Raw genomic sequence first — 22328 nt, 5'->3', positions numbered from 1 at the left:
TCTCTAGACTTCCATTCATTTAGCAGTTCAGAGTATTGGCTTAGATTGATAGCACAATGAGGATGAGTTTCATTATTTGCATTATTATACTCATTATCTGATTATATGCATTAAAGCAAGACATACATATTATAGAGATATTAAGAAATACAGAAAAGTATAGAAAAAACTCTCATCACCTGTTAACTACTTTATATCCAAAGTCACTTATTCAAGAATTCCATTCTTTGACAAAAATTTCTGCACTTCAAGCTTGCTTATTCAACTGCTCTAACTTATGATCAATCTTCAACCCCTTTGGAAACACAGGTCCACTGATTCCTCTGTTTAGTGCCAATCCCTCAGGAGCACAGTACCCTTTCCTTTCTTCACATATCTTGTTATCCAGCTTAGGGTCCATGGCCCGACATTACAGAAAAATGCCTGTCAATATTCTGAACTTTCTTGCTTCTCTATCATTACATCTCACTGATGTGGCAAAATCTCACCTCTGGATGAACTCAACTGTCTTCTTTCTCCATTCCTGCCCTGAGGAGCTGAGCACTGCTGGAGAAAGTCACCCACCAGGGCAGACTAACATCACTGTGAATTCATAATACTGATCTCAAATGAGCCATCACCTCTTCCAGGCCTCCCTGTGATGTTTCGCAGACCACTTCATGCTCACTCTCGAAAATGATTATTTAAAGTACCCTCATTTTTCTCAGTCTTACAACTTTCCCCTTTTTAACTTTCCTCACTCTTTGCCCCGGGAGATGATGAGTCCTACATCTTAACAAAGAAAAAAGAGACTATCCCATTATATATATCAATTTACTTACTTGTGTACCTTTTTCTTTAACTTGTTAGGAAAACAAAAACAAAAAACTGCCCATCTCCTATCTAAGAACTAACACTCTTCCTTGGCTTTTATTTATTATCCTCAAAAATATTCCTTCAGGGCTTATGATACCATTGAATTTCATCTCCTCTGATTTCATAGGAAATTAATATAATAGATTACTTCTTCCTTGTATTTTCAAATCACACACACACACACACACACACACACACACACTCAACAATCTTAAACATCCTTCCCAATGGCATTTAACCAAAGTCAAATCCCTGGCAAGTAGTAATAATAGTAATAATAATAATAATAATAAACTTCCCTTTGCCCCCACATCCCTTTTTTTAATGATTATTTGTGCATATTTGTGGCATACAATGTATTGCTTCAATACATGCATATAGTATAAATTGATTCACCTAGAGTAGATAGTATAGCTTTGTACCCATTAATCTACCATTTCCCCTCCCCTCTCAGCCTCTGGTAACCATTATTCTACTCTCTACTTCGATGACAACAACTTTTTTTTTTTTCAATTTCACATATGAGTGAGATCACGTGGTATTTGTCTTTCTGTGCCTGGCTTACTTCACTTAACATGATGGTCTCCAGTTCCATCCATGTTGCTGCAAATGACAATATTTCATTTTTTTCTTTTGTAGCTCAAAAGTATCCCATTGTGTATATATATGCAGCTTTTAAGTCCATTTATCCCTTGATGGGCATTTTGGTTGATTCTCTCTCTTGGCTATCACGAATAATGTTGTAACAAACAGGGAGTGCAGTTGTCTCTTTGATATATTGATTTCATTTCTTTTGGGTATAGACCCAGTAGAGGGATTGTTGGTCATAAGGTAGTTCAATTTTTAGTTTTATGATGATCTTCCATATTGTTTTCCACAATGGCTGTACCAATTTACATTCCTACCAACAATGGAGGAGAGTTCCCTTTCTCCACATTTTCGCTAGCATTTTTTTTTTGTCTTGATGATAATAGCCATTTTAACTGGAGTGAGATGATATCACATTGTGGTTTCAATTTGCATTTCCCTGATGACTAATGATGTTGAGCATGTTTTCATGTGCCTGTTAGCCATTTGTGTATCTTCTGAGAAATGTCTGCTTAGGTTCTTTATCCATATTTTATTTGGGTTATTTGGGTTTTTTTACTGTTGAGCTGTTTGAGTTCTTTATATTTCTGAATATTAGCCTCTTGTCTGATGTGTAGTTTGCAAACACTTTCTCCCATTCTCTAGGTTATCTCCTCATTTTATTGATTGTGTCCTTTGCTGTGCAGAGCTTTTTACTTTGATGTAGTTCCATTTGTCTATTTTTGCTTTAGTTGCCTGGGCCTTTGTAGTCTTGTTCAGAAAAGCACTGCTCATTCCCATTTTTTCACCTATGTTTTCTTCTAGTAGTTTCATGGTTTTGGATATTAAATTTAGGTCTTTGTTCGATCCATTTTGAGTTGATTTTTGTATATGGTGAGAGACAGGGGTCTAGTTTCAATCTTCTGCTTGAGGATATCCAGTTTTCCCAGCACAATTTGAATATGTAGATTTCTTTGGGTAATGGAACATTTTGATGACATTAATTCTTCGAACTTATGAACAGGGATATCTTTACATTTATTTGTATCATCTTCAATTTCATTTTTGGTAACTATTGTGAATAAAATTACTTTTTTGATTTCTTCTTCAGTTATTTTGTTCTTGGCATATAGAAACATTACTGATTCTTGCGTGTTGATTCTGTATCCTGCCACTTTACTGAATTCATTTATACGTTCTAGTAAATTTTTTGTGGAATCTTTGTTTCTATGTAAATGATCATGTCATCTGCAAATAGGGGTAGTCTGACTTACTCCTTTCCAATTTGGATACCCTTTCTTGCTTTCTCTTGCCTTATTGCACTAGCTATAACTGCCAGTACTATGTTGAATAAGAGTGGGGAAAGTGAGCATCCTTGTTTCTCTTGCCTTATTGCACTAGCTATAACTGCCAGTACTATGTTGAATAAGAGTGGGGAAAGTGAGCATCCTTGTTTCTCTTGCCTTATTGCACTAGCTATAACTGCCAGTACTATGTTGAATAAGAGTGGGGAAAGTGAGCATCCTTGTCTTGTTCCAGATCTTAGAAGAAAGGCCTTTAAGTTTTATCCATTCAGTATGATATTAGCTCTGGGTTTGCCATACTTTATTGTGTTGAAGTACATTTCTTCTATAACTAATTTGTTGAGGGTTTTTATAATGAAGGGTGTTAGGTTTTATCAAATGCTTTTTCTGTGTCTGTTGATATGATCATATGTTTTTCCCCCTTCATTCTGTTAATGTGAAGTATCACCTGTGTTGATTTGTGTATGTTGAACCATCCTTGCATCCTTGGGATAAATCCCACTTGATAATGGTCAGTGATCTTTCTGATGTGTTGTTGTACATAATTCACTAGTATTTTGTTGAGGATTTTCATATCTATGTTCATTAGTGATACATGTTTGTAGTTTTCTTTTTTTGTTGTGCCTTTTTCTGGTTTTGTGTGAAGTTAGTGCTGGCCTCATAGAATGAGTTTGGAAGTATTCCTCCTCTTCAATTTTTTGAAAGAGTTTGTGAAGAATTAGTGTTAGTTCTCCTTTCAATGTTTGGTAGAATTCAGCAGTGAAGCCATCTGGTCCTGAGGTTTTCTTTTTTAGAACCCCTTTTTTTTATTACTACTTCAATCTCCTTACTCATTATTGGTCTATTTAGGTTTTCTAATTCTTCACAATCCAACTTTGGTAAGTGGTATGTGTCCAGGAATTTATCCATTTCTTCTAGGTGTTCCAGTTTGTTAGCAGATAGTTGTTCATAGTAATCTCTTATGATCCTTTGTGTTTCTGTTGTATCAGTTGTAATGTCTCCTTTTTTATTTCTGATTTTAAGTAAGTCTTCTCTCTTTTTTCTTCATTAGTCTAGCTAAAGGTTTATTGATTTTGTTTATCTCTTGGAAAGGACACTCTTGTTTCATTGATCTTTTGTATTTTTTAAAATCTCTAATTCATTTATTTCTGCTCTGATCTTTGTTATTTCACTGCTTCTCCTAATTTTGGGTTTGGTTTGTTCTTGTTTTCTAATTCTGGAAGAGTAACATAAGATTGTTTATTTAATGTTTTTTGACTTTTTGATATAGGCATTTATTGCTATAAACTTCCCTCTTATAATTTTTTTGCTGTATCCTATAGGTTCTGCTATGTTGCATTTTCATTTTGTCTTCAGGAATTTTAAAATTTCTTTTATAATTTATTCTTTGACCCACTTGTTGTTTAAGAGCATGTTGTTTTATTACCATGTTTTTGTACAGTTTCCAATGTCCTTCCTGTTATTCATTTCTAGTTATATTCCATTGTGGTTGAACAAGATATTTGGTGTGATTTTAAGTTTTTTTTAATTGGCTGAGACTTGTTTTGTGACCTAACATATGGTCTATTCTACAGAATGTTCCATGTGCTTCTGAGAAAGATGTGTATTCTGCAGCTGTTGGATGACATGTTCTGTAAATGTCCATTAGGTCTAATTGGTCTAAAGTGGAGATTAACTCAGATGTTTCTAGTGATCTGTCCTTTGCTGAAAGTGGGATGTTAAAGTTCCCAGCTATTATTGTGTTGGAGTCTATTTCTGCCTTTAGATCTAGTAGTATTTGCTTTATATATCTGGGTGCTCTGATGATGAATGCATATATGTTTAGAATTCTTATATCCTCTTGTTGAACTGATCCCTTATCATTATATAATGACCTTCCTTATTTTTTTTTTACTTCCCTTGGCTTGAAGTCCATTTTATCTGGTATAAGTATACCTACTTTTGCTCTTTTCTGGTTTCCTTTTGCATGAAATATCTTTTTCCATCCCTTCACTTTCAGTCGATATATGTCCTTATAGGTGAAATGAATTTCTTCTTTATTTTAGTATGTCTATTATAAGTTTTTGTGTTATGGTTACCATAAGGCTTACAAGACATATTATAGTTATAACAGATTGATTTAATCTAATAACAACCTAACTTTGATCACTAAGAAAAAAGAAAAAAACAAAGCCAACTCTATTCTTTAACATCATTCTCCCTCTGTGCTCCACTTTTTGACGTTTTATTGTTTCAAGTTGCATCATTTAATATTGCCTGTCTTTTGTATGGTTGTTAAGTTTGTTATTATCTTTTGGGGTTTCTTTTGTCCTTTAGTCTTCATAGTAAGGATATAAGTGGTTTATTAACCACCCTTACAACACTGGAGTATTCTGAGAATTTCTGTGTACCAAATGAATTACTTTACAAGTGAATTTTTTACCTTCAGATATTTTCTTGGTAAACTTTAGTGTCATCTTCTTTCAGCTTGAAGAATTCCCTTTAGTATTCCTTATAAGGCAGGTCTACTGTTGATGAATTCCTTTAACTTTTGTTTATCTGGAAAATACTTTATTTCTCCTTCATATTTGAAGGTTAGTTTTGCTGGATACAGAATTATTGGTCGACAGCTATGCTGGCCTGAGAAATTAAATGGCACACTTCAAAGTGGTTTTTTTTTTTTTCTTTTTTTTCTTAACCAGCATCCACAGCACCCTTCTCCCCTGCAGACTCCAAATAGTTTCATGCAAAGGGTGTTGGTGTGGCTTTGCTGTCTTTAGGTAGCTGCTTCACATGCTAGTAGCTGCTCCATGAGCAGCTAGGGCTTGGTCTGGTCGGGGTAATTCCTCCTCCTGCTTGCTGCAGCTTTCCATGCCTTCATGGACTCAACAGGTCTCTCCTCTTCTTCCCCCATTTCCAGTGACTCTAGGATTGCAGTTTCTTTATGTTCCAATCGCTGTAAGTTGATTGCTTGGGGGAGGGGAGTGATGTTGAGATCATGTATTCTGCCATCTTGATGACGTTACCCCAATGTGATTTCACATTACCTTTTAGATATCATCTTTACCTCCTTCTCCTCTTACCTCCTATTCACTCTTTGCCAAAATAGCTCTTCCTAAGGTCAGCAGAGGTTTTTAATATCTGAACACAAAGGACATTTTTGGTCCTCACTTTACACAGCTCACCAGCAGTTTTGACATGGTTGACCTCTCTGTCATGGTTTGCATGATAGCTTCTCATCTAGTTTTCTTGCAACCTCTCTGTTTTTCTGTGTTCTCTTCCCTTGTTCGAAGTCATTAAGGATTTTCTATGAGATTTTTAAATGTCAGCTTTTCTTCTCATTCTATACTTTGATCTTAGGAATTTTATCCAACAGGATTTCAGTTACCAACCATAAGACAATGATCCTCACATTTATTTCTCCAGTCCATTCATTTATTCTACAGATATTTATTGGACACCTAAATGTCTCAATGTCTCTAAGATAACTCATATTATCATGTCCCAAAACAAACACATAATCTCCCTCTCAATCCTGATCCTCTCCCCCCATCCCTATGTCAGTGACTAGCACCACCTTCTAACAAGTTGCTCAAGCTAAAGCCATAGGAGCCATCTTCACTTTTCCTTACTCCTTCACCCCCATATAAAACCCATCACTAAGCCCATTTCATTGTTACCTTCTATGTATATCTTAAATACATCCACCTGACTGTCTATCTCCACCTTCATCTCCTTGACCCAATGGTCCATCATCACTTACCTGTACTACTGCTAAATCCCTAAGCTGGGTTCCCTGATTCCGCTTCTCTTCCCCCCGATCTTTTTTCCATGCTGTAGAAGAGTGAAATTTTAGAAACACAAATTTTGTTTTACTCTACCCAAATCATCTTTTCACAGCACAATTCTTAGCTTCCCTTCACTTCTTCAAACATATCATGCTCCATCCTACTACAGGGGCTTTATAATACTGTTTCTCTGCAAAGGCATGCTCTCCCAATCCTCTTCCCCCAGCTCCTGATTAAATCTCCTGCCCACACATCATATTTTAGATTCTGTGTCAGTTCCTCAGTGAACTAAATCACAAATTATTCTAGGTTCCCTATTGCATGTTCTCATATCACCTTTCTTCTTAGCAATTATCACAGCTGTAATTTTACATTTAATTGTGTGTTTTTCATTAATATATGCCTTCCCCACTAAATTGGGAGCATGATGATGACAGAAGCCATTTCATTTTTGCTCTCCATTGAATATGCAGCTCTGATATATTGCCTATCACATGTTAGGTTCTCAGTAAAGACTTATTAAATGAATGAATGAATGGACAAGAAAAAAAACAAATCACCCAAATTCCATTGCCCCAAAATAGGCAGTTATATTTTGACGTATTCTCTTCCAATAACTTTTATGCTTACATATGTTGATGTTTTTGTGATTTGTGTAGATATCATGTATGAAAATTTAATTACAATCCTTACATCAAACCCTGAGAATTTTCTGAGGTTGTTAACTAGTTTTCAAAAAATGCATTTTAATGGCTGCATAATATTTCAATTTATAAGTCTAGTCTAATGCTATTAAGTATTCTCCTATTATTACTTAATATTTTTCCAATATTTTTACTGTTATAAATAATGTTACAGTGACCATTTTTGTACATTTTGTACATCCAAATTTATGACTACTTACATGAGATAAATTCTTAAAATAGGATAAATTCTAAGATTAAGATGTATAAATTTTTTAAGACTCAGGAATATCTGAATACTAAGAAAATAAGAGCAATGAATGACATTGTAACATTTACATGTGTCTATGTTGAAACAAATTCCTCAGATTTAGATTGCAAGGCAAAGAAAGACTAATCAGTTCACTGAACACATTTATTGAAATTGTGAAACCATATCTTGTGCATAGGTTACTCCAGGGAACGACTGACAAAATATTTTGGAGGATGGACTTATTGTTTAGCACTTTGTCCTGATGTCTTAAAAAGGTCCCTTTCAAGAAAACATTCTCCCAGTGTGGGGGCTTTTTGCTTTTGGTTTTGGTTTCTGCTTTACAAATCTGGTGACACTATTGATACCTCAATTGTGACTTTCACAATATGTTCCAGGAATAGTTAGATTTTTTGAACATAAATACATCCTAAAGGCAATACTAATTGTATATGCCTAAAGGATATTCCAAATATTTCTTTGGATAAGAAAATTAATTAATTGAAGTCCTGTGTCTGGGATAAAGTATGAGATCAATTAAAGCATTACGGGCTAAGGTTTCGGGAAGATGAAGTTATCTGACAAGCTGTACACTCTCTGCCTGCTTTCACCAATTACAGGATTTCCCTCTGGGAGGATTTCACACAAGGGTCTCAATTAGGAGAGTCTGTTAATTATGCCAAAGTCTTCTAGACAAATGTTTTTTGTAAGAATATTTTATTGAAAACAACTGCAGCAATACTTTCAATAAATACATTTATAATATTTCTGATGCTCAATAAAGATGTCAGAATTATACACTTTTCATACTGAGAAGACTGAATTCACAATCTGCTATGAAAGCACACATCAAGCTAGGAAAAGAAGTCTATGCACAGCCTGACCTACTTTTGATGTGCTAATTTTTTTTTGTAGTAAAGAATTTAAAACTGTCATTAAAAAACCAGACAGAACTGCATTAATATAATGGATATAAAAGCATATTTCCACATAGTAAGAATGAGTTGTATTTTTTCATGGGGTTCTACAACCAATAATTTTGAGTTATATTTTAGTGTTATGTATACTAATATAAATTCTCTCAATTCTTAACATATATTTAAATTCAAAATTATATATTCTGTTGCCTATTTTGGTACATAATTCTTTTTGTAAAGGAAAGAACAATGTTTATTAAGGTAAGCTAAAGTTTGATACTATAACTATTCATATTTTTGTCATGCTATTATCATGTTTTCCATTTAGGTGTGCTCGGAAGTACCTTTGTCTCTATGATAGAATTTTATTTTTATTATCTAATTATTCCTCTTTTGTTGTTATAAAATGCACTATAACTTTATTTTCTCTAACATCTACAACAACTCTATGACGTGTACCTACTTTATAGATGACGATTTCTTTTTTGCACAGTTTTTTTTTATTGAAACATAATTGAGGATACATATTTGTGTGGTACAGATTTGAATATCAATATCTGTGTACAATATGTGATGATGAAATCAGGGTAATTAGTATATTCATGTTTAAAAAACATAATCAATCTTTGTGACCCTTAACCAATTTCTCACTAACCCCTGTCCTCCTCATCCCACCTCTAATAACCACAGTTCTCTTCTCATTTTTATTGAAAGTTCAATGAATTATTATGATTGCTTCTTCCTGCCTTCCTTCCTTCTTTCCTTCCTTCCTTCCTTCCTTCCTTCCTTCCTTTAGCTCCACTTATGAGTGAAGATATGCAGTATTTTTCTTTCTGTGCCTGGCTTATTTCACTTAACATAATTTTCTCCAAGTTCATCCACATTGCTGTGAGTGGCATAATTTCATTCTTTTTTATGGCCAAGTAGTATTTCATTGAGTATATATACCACATTTTCCTTATCTAATCACCTGTCAATGGACATTTAGGCTGATTCCAACTCTTGGCTATTGCAAATAGAGCTGTGATAAACATGGGAATGCAGGTATCCCTTCAACATGATGATTTCCTTGCCTTTGGATATATACCCAGTAGTGGGATGGCTGGATCAAAAAGTAGTCTATCTGAGGAACCTCCATACTGTTTTCCATAATGGCTGCACTAATTTATAGTCCCACCAACAGTGGAGAAGTTTCCCCTTTCTGCACAGTCTTGCCAGCATTTGTTATTCTCTATCTTTTTGATAATAGCCAGTCTAACTGGGGTGAGATGATATCTCAGTGTGGTTTTGATTTGCATTTCCCTAATGCTGAGTGATGTTGAGCATTTTTTCATGTGTGTGGTGGCCATTTGTAGATCTTTCTTTGAGAAATTCCTATTCAGCTCCTTTGCCCATTTTTTTATTGGGTTACTTGTTTTCTTACTGTTGTTGAGTTCTTTGTATATTCTGGACATTAATCCCTTGTCAGATGCATAGTTTACAAATATTTTCTCCAATTTTGTAGGTTGTCTTTTCACTCTGTTAATTGTTTCCTTTGCTTAGAAAAACTTTTTAGTTTGATATAATGCCATTTGTTTATTTTTTCTTTGAGTGTCTAATTCATAAAGTCTTTACCCAGTCCTACATCATGAAGTATTTCCCCTGTATTTTGTTTGGGGAGTTTATACTTTCAGGTCTTATATTTAAGTCACTAATCCATTTTTAGTTTATTTTGGTATATGGCTAGAGATATGGATCTAGTTTCATTCTTCTACATATGTGTGTCTATTTTTCCCAGCACCATTTATTGAAAAGGCAGTCTTTGCCCCAATGTATATCCTTGTTGCCTTTGTCAAGGATCAGTTAGCTGTAAGTATGTGGGTTGATTTCTGGGTTCTCTATTTAGTTCCAGTGGTCTGAGTGTCTTTTTTTATGCCAGTACCATGCTGTTTTGGTTGCTATATCTTTGTAGTACAGTTTGAAGTCAGGGAGTGTCATGCTTCCAGCTTTATTTTATTTTATTTTTCCTCAGGCTTGCTTTGGCTGTTTGAGGTCTTTTCTTGTTCACATCAGTGTTGGGATTGTATTTTCTATTTCTGTGGAGAACATCATTGGTATTTTGATGAGGATCACATTGAACCTGTAGATTGCTTTGGGTAGTATGGACATTTTCAATGTTAATTCTTCCAATCCAAGAGCATGGAATGTCTTTCCATCTTTTTATGTCCTCTTTAATTTCTTTCAGCAGTTATTTGTAGTTCTCATTGTAGAGATCTTTCACCTATTTGGTTAAACTGATTCCTGGGTTTTTTGGTTGTTGTTGTTGTTTTGTTTTTGGAACTATTTTAAATGGGCTTGCTTTCTTGGTTTCCTTTTCTGCTAGTTCATTATTGGAGTATAAAATTCTATTCATTTTTGTTTGTTGATTTTGTATCCTGCAACTCTACTGAAATCACTTATCAGCTCTAAGAGTTTTTTGGTAGTCTTTGGGTTTTTCTATACATAGGGTCATGTCATATAGATAAGGATTTTGAGGTTTATAAATATTAAATAACCTGCCTAGAGTTCAATAACTAGAAAATGGTGGAGGTAGGATTTGAACCAAGTTCTCTCTGGCTCTGCACCTCTGCACTTTCTGCTACGTCAAGGTGACAGATCACACAACCATGCCACAAGCAGTTGTGAGCATCAAAAATAATATAATTTTTTGGCCTGTTGTTGGCATTTCACAAATGACCCCTACTTATTGTCATCATCGTCATTTTTTTATAGTGTCATCTAGCTATGAGCATTCTTTTGCCAGAGAAACACCCTATTTAACAAGTCTTTTCCAATCAAAGCATATTCTTTTCCCCACCTGGGCCCATCATTTAGACATGGAACGTGGGGCAGAGAATTCAATTGAAAGAGTAAAACCATCCTTGAAATATATCCCTTTGTCTGAACTTCCTCCTGTCTCTTCCCCTACACAATCTACTGCATGAAGGTCAAGCTTCTTAATTTGGCCCCCAAATATAATTTCTCATTTTCCCTTCAACATACTCAAGTTGAGGACTGTAGTACAGTAGAAAGAACATAAACTCTTGAGTCACACAGATCTGCATCTGACTCCCAACAACACCATTTAGCTAATTAACTATGGGAAAGTTATGTGACTTCTCTGAGATGGAAATATTTTCCTCTCTATAGGGAATAATGATGCCTATCTTATAGGATTGTGTACATTAGAAGCAATGTATGCACATAGTAGTTACTGAGTAAATAATTGCTCTCATTATTATTATCCTTATAACCTATGCTCAATCAAATCAGAACACATCCTCCCCACCACCACTTAACACTGTCTGTGCTTTGCCACACTATTGGCCTGTTATTCTCTCCCCACCCTATTGTCATCTGCTCCATTTTTCATCCTTAGCTCAAATGTTACCTCCGTCAAGCTTTATCAGATCCTACTAATGCTAAGGAATCTCTCTCTTATCTGAACTGCTGTTGCACCCAGAACTTGCTTATTAGACCCACTGTACACTGTATCATCTAACTGTGTCATCAAAGTGTAAGAACTTCAAGGACATAAACAATGTCTTATTCATCTTTGTTTTCCCCACAGCACCCAGCTCAGTACTTAGCACTGGATAAATGGATGAACAAATCAATAAATATATAAACAATATCTTTATGGAATCTGTATTGTCTCTTTAATAGTCTCAGAATCTCTTAATTTAAAATGTACAGGAGTTCACTCGTTAACAATTTTAGGGATATGACCCATTTCTAAAGTGACTAAACCAAAAATTCCTCTCCTTGACCCTTCCCAGGGAACACCTCTAACCAGGATGGGAATGAATAAACTAGAATTTCCAGAGGAGCCTTAGGAGCAGTGAGGTTCACTGCACAAATGTGGCTTAAAACAAAAATAGGAAGAGTAGTGATGTTCTGAGCTGAAAAGAAGTGATTTGGGAAATCAGATGAAAAAAATGCTTCTAATGAAAATGAATATCTTTTGGCCAAGAAAACTTCTTGATGTATTTCTGAGAAATCAAACAAGTTGATATCATTTTTGACCCTCAAGTTTCAGTGGAAACAAGTTTGGCAAAAATAAGGAAATTCAACAACCCAAACCAGTGTAGTTAATTACCTGTTGCCACAGATTTGCAGGTTGGTCACCAAAGGAAGGCCCCCAGCCCAGGAACAACATAGGGACTAAAACCCAGCTGGTGCTCTGCCCACCAAGCTGTGCCCAACTGCCCTGAGGCTGCTTGCAGCTAGAGGAGGGTGTCTTTTTAAAGTCTGCTGAGTAGCCATAAACCTAAAGGAAGGTAACAGGAGACCTGAAAGCCTCTTCCAAATTATCTGCTATGGTCAAAACAGCCTGTCAATAAAACTTTTTGGTATTCCAATAAAAGGCTGCCTCTTCTTTTCCCTAATAGGTATGCATCCCTTAAAACTGCCCGCTTGTAAACCAGGACTGTAAATGCTAAAAGGTTCAAAAATACTGACTGTGGCAAGACCTCACCTGTGCTTTTATTATATATAAATTAATTTAGGGCAAGAAATATTAAACATAGATAGCTCGCTGATGAATCCTTGAATCCATGCTTTCAATCTACTGTTTTATTTAAGAACAGAGTCTTAAGTGGGAATCCCACTATTTATACAAAAGACATCAGATAAAGACTTGTCACATGTGCTTCAGAGAGAGAAACATTCTCTCCCACGACTCTTCCCACTTCTAAAGAGGCATTCTATCAAGCAGGTTTCCTTAAAAGAAAGTAGGGGGAAGAGAAAAGGAAGAAAATGTCATTCCGTGTGGCAGTCGCAGCACACGGTGAAAACTCTTCTGCCACTCACTCTTAAGTGTATTCCGTTCCACTGAGACAAATTTTGCTTCTCTACAATCTTGACCTCAAACCACTAATAAAACCATCATAATATGTGCTTCACATCCTGGCTTGTTCGTAGCCATTCTCCCACACAAGTCATTTAAACAGTATCAGGAGGCTGAGGATAGGATCGCACTGTGTGGGACAGTGGGAGGACAGAGAGGAAGGGCTCTGAGTGTGGGGTCTTTATTCTGAGACTTCACTGAACCCCAACAGGTAATGGGAGGAGCATCTTGTCCCCCAGAAGCTGGAACAACTATACGAGTGAAAACACTAATAAAAATAGGCCAGGAGAGGCACCGTGCAGTTCCTGTGCCTGAAGTGCCCTTCCCTGCCACCTCCCCTTATAGGAACTCTACCCCCACTTAAGGACCAGTTAATTATCTACTCATCCAGGAAGCCTTTCCTAATCCTCCCTTCACCTCTCTTCCCCCTCCTTCTCCCTCTCCTGTCCTGCTCAGGATTCACCTTGACTTCCTCTTTAATGTCAACCTATATTTCACTTACTCCTCTTTATCAGTATTTAAGTATGTCTTGTTCATTGCTGTTGGCTCTTTCTGTGTTTGTCTCCCCCATAGACCATAGACAACTTGAGGGTGGTGACCAAAATATACCCCAGCACTAGACAGGGCCTTCACACATTCTGTCCCATCTGCATCCATTGCGAGAAACTCCCATAGTGATATTCAAGGCCCTTTGTGCCACTCTGACTCACCCCTCCATCCTAGGACAAGGAGCAGCTTATGTGATTGGGAGTGTTTGCAAGAAGGGATTGAGCATGCCCAGTGCATCCCTTATCGTACTCCTAGTATCTGTTCTCCTGTTATCGCGATACTAGCCATCCTTCAGATTGTAAGAAACACATCACTTCCTCGGAAACTCTTCCCTGACCATTGAAACTTGGTTGGGACCTCCTGTACGTTATATATACAAGGGTACTTAAAAGGTTTGTGGAGAAATAGAATTAAAAGATATTACAAATCTTTTCATTAATTTTTTGAAGTATCCTCATACATATGTTTCCGCCTTTCATGGCATTTATCCAATAACATATTAGTTTGTAGGATTGCTTTCTTCAGCTTGTTATTGTAGAAAATTTCAAACATATGCAGAAGTAGAGAGAATATATAATGGATCCCCACACACCCATCAACCAGCTTCATGAATAATCTACCCATGCCCAATATTATTTCATCCATAGCCCTGCCTACTTCCTCACCTGACTCCCACAAACCCAGACTACTTTGAAGAAAACATTGCAGACATTATATCATTTTATCTGTAAATATTCCAGCTTATATCTTTAATAGATAATCACTAACCTTTTTGTTTTTTACTTAACCCTCTTGTGGGATTATTTGTTTTAATGATTATTTCTACACATACCCACTCCCTCCCTCAGATTACAAATTCTAGGTGTTGGAGACTGCTAGGATTGAATGTGTTCCTCAAAATTAATGTGTTGGCAATTTAATCCCCAATGAAACAATGTTTGGAAGTAAGTCATGAATGGATTAATGCCACTATTGAAAGGGTTTGTCTACTGCTCTGTCTTCTGCTCTTTCACCATGTGAAGACACAATTTTTCTCTTTTCCAGAGGATGCAGCAATGAGATGCCATCTTAGAACCAGAGATCAAACCTGCTTGTGCCTTGATCTTGGACTTTTCAGCCTCTAGAACTGTAAGAGAGTAAATTCCTGTCTTTATAAATTACCCAGTCTCAGATGTTTTGTCATAGCAGCACAAAAGAGACTAAAAGAGAGACCTTGTCTGTTTTATCCAAATAGAATACCTGGCACATAGTAGGTGCTCAATAAATGAAATGAAAAGAAAGAAATTTTAAAAGGGAATACAGAAAAACATTTGTAACTTATGGCCAGCCAGTATTCATTCTCCTTTTGGTAACAATACCCAGAATTTTCCTCAACTCTCTGTCCCTGTGACTCAAGAATGGTAGCCTCCACCCATGACTACAGGGGTATGGCATGTAGCTCAGGTCTAATAAATAAGAGTAGTGCAAACATCCTGGCCAACATAATTGGCTTAGTAATAAGCACATGACCCAATCAAATCAACGTGATGCAAGGAGACTTGCTGGGCAGATGAGAGGAGGAAAGCACACTCTCCTATTGGACATATACCTGGAGAATGGGAAGCTAATGGCACCATAGGGCAGAGTGTATTTGAAGGCAGATCTGACACAGAGAAAGCAGAATCAACCAATGGAGAGAGAAATCAGGCCCTGGAGAAGACACTTGAGTACCTCAGTCAAGCCTTGCTGGAGTCAATCGACTACCTATGAATTTTAAGATGCATTATTCAATAAACACCCTCTTGGCTTAAATGAGTTTGGATTATGTTTTCCAAGATTTTTAATTGGAAGATTCCTGTCTGATACAAGGGAGGAGGGAAAATATAAAGAATAAAGAGAAACCCCAAAGCCACTTGAATGATAAATAAATTATATTATTTCTTAGTCTAGTCTTTGGTCTACACTCACATATCCTGAGTTCTCATGGCAGATCAAGCCTCTAGGCCTTAGATTCCTCATTCATAAAATAAGTGGTCTCTAAATCCCTTCGACTGAGAAATTCTATGAGTTTAGTAGAAAAACCCTGGGAAATCATACTGATGGCTCTCAACTTCCTTGCTTGAAATAGCATCTGCTTACTAGCATATCTCTTTTTTTCATTTAATTAATTTTTAAAGCATTTTATACTTTTCAGGGAAAAAAGAACTTCCAAAATGAGAAAGAACTTTGCTCAGCATTTCTCTGTTGGGCAGTAGATACTCTATAAGAAAATAAGTCTTTCCTCACTCACTGTGGCCTAAGACTGTGAAGTCAGCACTACGAAAACACATTCAGATACTAGACATGATCAACAGGGAACCAGCGATAAGCATTTTTTAATTTTCCCCAGCAGAGTCTTTGCCTTCTGCAAGAATAATCTCACCCTAGCTGCTATGAAAATCACTTGTGTCCTCTCAAGCACACACGTGTCTTTATTTCAAGCTTCTCTTTTTAGAACAGTATATAAATTTTCACCTGGTTGAGAGATGAATCTCAGAATAATATTTAAAGAAAACAGAAAATTCAGGTATTTAGGAATCTCTTGGCTTTAAAGTCTGACATGGTTCTTAAATTCTGTTACATAAACATGTATTTCTGAGATTGCAACTGGGAATTTACCTTTACTGAAGGGGATCAGAATAAACTGTTGTGGGAAAAGAAAATGGCCTCAAGAAACATAGGGATATATTGTTGGCTGTAGACCTCCCATGGTCTACCCACCCTCTCACTATGTCAGGAGAAAAGATATCTAGACAATTACAGAACCTAGCTTTTTGATACAGATGTCAAAACCTTAGAAGAAGGCATACCCTTTGTGGTGAACAGCGCCCAGAACTGCTCCAGGTGATCCTTGCCTCCTGGTATTCACTCCTTTGTATAGTTCCCTCCTACAATGCATTATGGCTATGTGACCGCATTAGCATCCTGTTGCTGCTGTAACCAATTACTACAAGCTTACTGGCTTAAAACAAAACAAATTTATTCTCTTTGAGTTCTGCAGGTCATGAATTCAAAATGGGTCTTACTGAGCTAAGATCAAAGTGTAAACAAGGGCGCATTTTCTCTGAATTGTCTAAGGAAGAAACTGTTTCCTTGACTTTTCCAACTTCTAGAGGCTGTCTGCATTTCTTGACTCATGGCCTCCTTCCGGCCAACAGTCACATCACTCTGACATCTGCCTCCGCGGTCACATCTTTTTCTCTGACTCTAATTCTCATGCTCCATCTTTTACTTAACAGGACCTCTATGATTACATTGGACCCACCTGGCTAATCCAGGATACTCTCCTTATCTCAAAATCTTAATGTAATCACATCTACAAATGCCCTTTGCCATAGAAGATAACGTATTCATAGGTTCCATGATTTAAGATGTAGACATCTTTGAGGGATCATTATTCTGTCTTCCACAGTGACCAGAATATGACAGAATATAACAGAAGTAACAATGTGAGATTTCCTTTGCATTGTCTTGTGACTTGGAATGTGTGTTGAGGGGAAGTTAGTTTGCCATGTGTAAGGACACTCGGGCAGCCCTGTGGAAAGAGAGAGAGACCCACGTGGAGAAGAGAGGCTTCCCACGCACAGCCAGCACCCACTTACCAGCCATGTGCATGAGCTACCATGGAATGGATCCCTCAGACTTGGTCACTCCTTCCAGTGACAACAGCTCCAGCCAACATCTGAGAGCAACCTCGCCCTACCTAGACATTCCTGAATCCCTGACCCAATAAGAAGAATTATTTTTGGTTTAAGCCACTCAATTTTGGAGTGATTTATTATGTAGCATTATAACTAATATACCTTTAACCCAGCTATTCCACTCCTAGGAACAGAGTCAGTTGTATATGAAAAGAATCCTAACGAATTCTGAGGAAAGAATCAGTTATATTGCACAATTCAGTTATATGCACAAAAAGTTCTAAATAGGGAAGCTCATCATAGTTGTTTATTACTGAAACATTAAAAACAACCCAAATATTTAGCTATGAGGGGTTGGTTAAATACAGTAAGACACATCCACATAATGGATGAGTACATATCATTAAAAATTATGTTGTAGGACAGTGGTTTTCAGACTTTTTCTGTTTAGAACCCACTGCTTAAGTAAAAATTTTATAGAAGCTTACACAAATAAAAGCATTCTTTCAGATTGATGCTCAGGCCCAAGAAGGTTCAGTCATATTGGATTGCCCTGGCAATGGTACACACACCTACGATTTAAAGAGCATGGTTTGACATGTGAATCAAAACACCAACTGAAAAAAAGCAGGTTACTGAGAACACAAGATCCTCGTTTGGGAACATGGTTATCTATCTTGCCAGGATCACCTTGCCATCTACACTCTGGCCTTCTGGTTTCTTAGCTCAGATGTCATTTCCTCAGGAAAAACTTACGTGCTCACCCCTTCTCTTCCCACCCTCTCCCCACACTAACCCAGATTGGATCAGAACCCCTTGTTTGATGACCTCACACTCCCTATACTTTTTTCCCACCTTTATCACTATTATTTCATTAATGCTTTCCTCCCACTTGAGACTCCTAATATCTTAGAGACTGAGTATGCATATCTAAATAAAATTTGAATTCGTTTGCTAGGGCTGCCATAACAAAGTATCACAGACTGGATGGCTTAAACAACAAAAATTTATTTTCTCACAGTTGTGGAGGCTGGAAATCTGAGATCAAGGTGACTACAGGTTTGGTTTCTTCTGAGGCCTCTCTCCTTTCTGTGCCCTTACCTCACATGATCACCCCTCAGTCTCCGTATGTCTGTGTCCTAATCTCCTCTTCTTATAAGAACACCAGTCATATTGGATTAGGGCTGTTATGGACTGAATGTTTGTGTTCCCCAAAAATTCATGTGGAAGACCTAACCCCCAATGTGACAGTATTTAGAGTGTGGGCATTTGGGAGGTAATTAGGCCTACATGAGGTCATGAGATGGGGCCCCCACGATGGGATTAAGAAGAAAAGACCATAGCTCTCTATCTTTTCCCACCATGTGAGGATACAGCAAGAAGGTAGACATCTGTAAGCCAGAAGAAGGGCCTTCTCCAGGAACTGAATTTGTTACCACCTTGATCTTGGACTTCCCAGCCTCCAGAAACGTGAGAAGCAAATGTCTGTTATTTAAGCCACCCAGTCTACAGTATTTTGTCATAGCAGTCCACGCTGACTAAGACAAGGGCCTACATCGTGACTCATTTAATCTTAATAATGTCTTTAAAGATCCTATCTCCAAATGCAGTTACATTCTGAGGCACTAGGGGTTTGGAATTCAGCATATGAATCTGGGGTGATAAAGGACACAATTCAACCCATAACATCATCAAATATCCATTCCAAGTAAAAAATAATGAGCTAGAAATAACAAAATGATGTCATAATTGCTATGGTCTGTGACATTCAGAGCATCAACATATGTTACTACTCTTCATACTTGTTATAACAGACTTTTTAACATAAATAATAATACAGCTCCCTTAAAAGTGCCTATCAGCTGAATCTAGGGCAGAGCATCTTGTAGTATCAGAAAGTAAGTAAGTGATAAACAACAAAAGAATGGGGATATGGCAAAGGGGCACAGAATCCACCCTGAAAGAGCTCCCAATTACCCAAGGTGGAACATTTTGAGCAACAAAACAAAGCAGGATTGGCTTATACCCAAAGTATAAAATAAATATACATGAATTTATATTGATATAAATAAATTATTGCATAAACAAATAAATTGGATAGAAGAGACAAATCTTCCTTACAAACGAATTCCAAGTAGTATACATAGACACCCCTTTTTCAGGAAGTAGAGTTTAATTTTCACCCCACACTCTTGAGTGTTGGCTAGATGTAAGAGACCCCTCTCCAAGGAATAGAGCAGGGAAAAGGAAAACAGTAACTTTACAGTGTCAAAATCTGGCAGACACCACCATAACCAAGTGATGAAGCTTAACATGCCCAGTGATGGCATATGGATACCATGCAACCCTGATACGATGTGCCAGAAAGGGTACTTTGCCTCTGTGGTAGTCATTCCAAAAACCCGTAATCCCAACCTAATCATGAAAAATGAAAAATCAGACAAACCCAGACTTGGGACATTCTTCTTGATATCTGGCCAATATTCCTCAAGGCTGTCAAGGTCTTAAAAAAGGGGGGGACAAAGATTGAGAAACTGTCATAGACCAGAAAAGATTGGGGGAGGATGACAGAATGCAATGTGGTGCTGTACATTGGGTCCTGGACCAGAAAGAGAACATTAATGGAAAAACTGATGAAATTCAAATAAAGTCTGGAATTTAGTTAAAAAAAGAAAAAACACCCATCAAGAATAGAAACTTTATTCCCATATGTAACTCAGGGAAAAAACCTCACATTCCCTAGGAGGTAATTCATCTTTTCAATGCATAAATGGGAAAAGGGGATAACAACCTCACCAAGCTCACAGAGGCGGTCCTTATTACAATCCGAAGTAACTTGTTTCGCAATTTGGCTCTCATACTCTGTACGTCAGAATTCTCCAGATAATTCTTATATAAGATATATTAGAAAAATAATGCATTCCTTGCCATTCTCCCTCACACATGCCACAACCATAAAGTTGATTCAGCTTGAAACTATATTATATTTAAAAGCTATAATTTTTACATTTTAAAAAATCATTTTTAAAAGCTTAAAGTTGAATTAACTGAGATCTAAAATCATTCACATAATATATCCAGTGCTAATAGAGCTTTAATCCTTTTAAAGGACATTGTCGAGAAGTGCAAAACTTCTAAGAAAAAAATGAGTAAATAATCAAAAAAAAAAAGGTCATAATTACATCAAGAGAGGTCTTCTTGTAAATTTACACTAATAAGCAGACTAATATTCTTTTATGTCAGTGGTATTATAAAAAGCCACCAAATTTAGAAAATTTTAGAAGACTTTCGGGGACGGAGATACTTAAAAAAAAAAAAAAAAAAAAAAAAAACCTGGGAGTACATTGTCTTTTGCTCAGATAATCCTCTATGTTATCCAAACTGCTGCCCTCATTTTCTAGCGCTTTCCTTTCCTAATTCCTTAAATCTATCTTTCTGCTTTACCTAAAATCAGAGAGCATAATTAGAGGGCATGTGGTTCCACCTTTCATGGAAATAGCTATATTCCTTATTTGCATGTGTTTGGACCCACTGCCAGCTGTCCATAAAAGCAGGAGGGTGACCATATCTCCTTGTTATCCAGACAGATTTTGTTCAAAGCCAAAGATTAGAACAGTGCAAATGGTAGAAAATAGCTTTTTTTCTCTAAAAAATACAAGAGCAGTTTAAAGTGAATAGAAATTAGTGGATCGGTGAACTGGAAGGAAATGTTATTGCTTCTGAAATAGCCTTGCTCCCACCCAATTTTGCATAACAATATTCAGTTTGCTATTATGCAGCAGGACTTCCAGCCTGCTTCCCAGTCCAAGTCAGGAAAGTTCCCCTCTCTACAGTTAGATTTGTGGGAATGAAAAGCACAGTGCAACCAAACATCGTTAAACCTTTCAGACAGGACGTTTTGTTTTAATCTAAGCAATTATTTCTGCCATTAACAGGTGTAAAATGTCTTCGAACAACAAAGTGCAAAACAGCAAATGTGCTTCTGAAATAGGCAGCACAAGTTGCTTATAAATAAGACATACTAAGAGTTTATCTGCTTCAATTTTATAAAGCAGATGTCTGCTGTCCTAAGCAAATAGTTCAAGTTGTTTCCAAAATATGGAAGCAATAGAGGTACCATTTACACAGTCATTAGTTAAAGAGGAATTGCATCTGCTTTGAAAAACTGCTGCTCACTAAAAAGCAAGTTTCCCTAGCAACAGCTACATCACATAACTCTTAGACCACTTCTAAGCTGTGAAAAAAAAATTATATGAAAATACATAAAATATTTTTTTCAAATATTTTTTATCTTTGTCTTGGGAACGTTTCCTCTAAAACTTAGATATGCCTAGAGAAATTGAGACTAGCCGCACACACACACCCCTAAAATTGGATGTATCTAAAATTACCCCTCCTTTGGTAAGGACAAATCAGTGACTAAGAGATAGAAAGCCATTGCATATCATCAGATGAGAGAGAGAGAGTCAGAGAGACAGAAAGAGGGAGAGAGATTATATAAAAACAGGGAAATGGAATGGGAGGGGATGCCCCACCTCTGCCAGCCTATCTCAGTACAGAGAATGGTTGGTTTGGTCATCTCTGAGTCATTTTTCTTTTGTGGCTTTTCTTATTTCTTTCTCCAACTGAAGAATTGTTACAAATCAAAAAATTTCTAAATGAATGACAACAGAGTCGATAAGCAGAAGCTCTAAATTTCATAATTCTGTCTACAGTTACTTCATCTCACTCCCCATGCCTCTTAGCCACCAGAGGTGACATCAGGGAGGAGGAGGGTATTTCTTCTGCCATCCCTCTGTCTTACAGCTGGCATTATTCAATCAGGCATTTAGATCTCTCTCAAAGTTTATCCAAATCTAGTAGGGGAATATCTTAATTTTTTCCGGAAAGAAAAACTATAAAATATGTCT

The sequence above is a fragment of the Cynocephalus volans genome, chromosome 2, assembly GCF_027409185.1.
Source record: "Cynocephalus volans isolate mCynVol1 chromosome 2, mCynVol1.pri, whole genome shotgun sequence".
NCBI classification, from domain to species: domain Eukaryota; kingdom Metazoa; phylum Chordata; class Mammalia; order Dermoptera; family Cynocephalidae; genus Cynocephalus; species Cynocephalus volans.
Note: the sequence above shows the minus strand (reverse complement) of the source record.